A 2,519-nucleotide genomic window follows, 5' to 3' on the forward strand; every position below is an offset into this window, starting at 1 on the left:
CTTCCTCCTCACCTGCTGCTGTCTGCTCCGTGCTGGTTGGGGCCAGAGATTGGTGGCAGGAGATACAAGCTCTCTCTCCATCCACAGCTGAGCTGCCCTCTCTCTCCATCCAGCAGTTCCCCCCTAGGAAGCCGAATCAGGAGCCAGAAGGTAGCAGGCTTGATCAGAGGCTACCTACTTCAGCAACCTAGGCAGCCAAACAGTGCCAGGACAGCCCTGTCTTGGCCTCGTCCCCTTTTCTCTTTGCTCTTCCTCATTCCCGCCCCCACTGTCAAGCTTCACTTTTCATAAACCAGCATATTTACCCAGTTCCCAGTTGGGGCTATTTCCTGATTGTCCTACCATCATACATCATAGTTTAATGTATATACTTGGACATATATCTTTTTGCATTTTTGGAGCTATGTCATTGAAGCAGATAACTTAGAAGTGAAATTGTGGATCACAGGATAAATGCATATGTCTCTTTGTGCCAAGTTGCCCTTCACATTTTTCCATTCTCATCAGCAATGCTGCGTCGTAGCCTCAGCCAATCTGGTAAGTGTGAAGTGGTCTCTCTGCACACTTTTGTTAATTTCAGTTAATCCTCATTGAATTAAGGTCTATTTGCATTTTTTCCATGAACTGTCTGTTAGTATCTCCATTCTCGTTTTCTTTAAGACTGATGTTTTTCTTCTCCATTTTTCTGAAGTTCTACATTCCTTCCCACTTTATTTCTCTTTTTATTTTACTTGTGGTATTTTAAAAGTGGAATAAACTATTGCAATCGTTCTTATTACTTATGGATTTTAAAACATAGGGGAATTTTTGCAGCTTTCAGATTATACAGGAATTCACTCATGTTTTCCAGTGGGTATTAAATGTTTATTTTTTAAAATTTAAATCTGCTTCATTTAAAACTTAATTTAGTCTATCCTAGTTTTTTCAGCAAGACTGTATAGTTAGCCCACCCCAAGCACATAAAGGTCCATTTCTTCCCCTGCCCCATGGACTTGAAATGCTTCTTTCACTGAATATTTAAATTGCAGGAGTCTGTGTTGTGGCCTAACTGGTAAAGCCGCTGCCTGCAGCACTGGCATCCCATATGGGCGCCGGTTCATGGGTTCGTGTCCCAGCTACTTTACTTCCAACCCAGCTCCCCACTAACGCACCTGGGAAAGACAGCAGAGAACAACCCAAGTGCTTGGGCCCCTGCACCCACATGGGAGATCTAGAAGAAGCTCCTGGCTCCTGGCTTCGGATCGGTGCAGCTCCGGCCGTTGCGACCATCTGGGGAGTGAACCAGCAGATGGAAAACCTCTCGCTCTCTCTAACTCTGACCTTCAAATACATAAGTAAATCTTTTTAAAAAATTGCATGTACAGTAGGACCTAGTTCTGGATTTTTAGTCTTTTCTATTGGTGTATCTATGTACCGGTATCAAAATATTGTCATTTAAAGGGTATGTAATATGCTTTTATGTCTATTATTGCTAGACTCCTTAACCATTACTTGTCTTTTATAGGTTTTCCTGGTTATTCATACTCATTTATGACTCTAAATGATTTTTATAATTAACTTGTCAAGCTCCAGAAAAAATGCCTGTTCATATATTTTTCATGTTGGTTAGGATTGGGTTAAATTTATAAACTTGTGAATATCTGACGTCTTATTAGATTAATTGTTTAAAATGTTTTTGACATACACAATTGTCCATATTTGTGGGGTGCCCAGAAATGGTTTCATACATGCATTCATTGTGTAATGCACAACTCATGGTCCTTAGCACTTCTTCGCCTCAAACATGGATCTCTTTTTGTGGTGAGACTATTCAAAAAACACTCTTTTAGTTACTTTGAAATAGATAAGATATTAATATTTTTTTGGCTTTTTTTTTTCAGCCTATTCCTGCTTGTAATGTATCAAAATTCATGGTGATCAAAGAGTTCTGGGTTGCAAACAAGAATATATTTTGTGCACCTGTATGTCATTCTTTGTCTGCAAGTTGAACAAAAAACATAAACAAGGGCAGTAAGACATTATTGTTGACTACAGTCACCCTACCATACCATGCCATAACTTGTTTCTCCCATTTAACTGTAGTTCTGTTGAGTCTTTAGAATAAGAATATGCTATGCATTTCCATTTATTCATGTATTTTTTTTTGCTCTTTCAGAAAGTTGCATAGTTTTGCTCACATATTTTGAATAGTTCTTGTGAAGTTCTGGATTTTTTTTTTTACTATTGCACAAAATCTCGTATCTCCAAATAGATCTTCTAACTGATATATGTATATGTATATACGATTTCTCAGTCTTTATATCTTAAATTTCATCACCCGTTTCTCAAGCTTAAGTTATAAGTTTAGGTGAGTAAATGTGATAAATTGAGAGTTATTCTTCCCCTCTGAAGGTGTTACTCTTTGTTCATTGCCATTAGTGCTGCTAATGAAAAGTCTTCTTTCAGTCAAATGGCTGTTAACACACACGGATGTATAATCTTCCCTTTGTCACTTTTACTCTGACCTTTTCATCTTTGCT

General features: G+C 38.4%; 1 non-coding gene across 1 annotated transcript; it reads right to left on the minus strand.

Moving 5' to 3' along the window:
* Positions 1-1,880: 1,880 nt before the first annotated feature.
* LOC127485055 (small nucleolar RNA SNORA40) lies at positions 1,881-2,010 on the minus strand. The gene has a single exon (XR_007912255.1). It is a non-coding gene; the product is annotated as a small nucleolar RNA SNORA40 (small nucleolar RNA).
* Between the last annotated feature and the right edge of the window lie 509 nt (positions 2,011-2,519).

This window comes from Oryctolagus cuniculus, chromosome X (assembly GCF_051225735.1).
Source record: "Oryctolagus cuniculus isolate XC-2025 breed Fujian yellow rabbit chromosome X, ASM5122573v1, whole genome shotgun sequence".
Lineage (NCBI taxonomy): Eukaryota > Metazoa > Chordata > Mammalia > Lagomorpha > Leporidae > Oryctolagus > Oryctolagus cuniculus.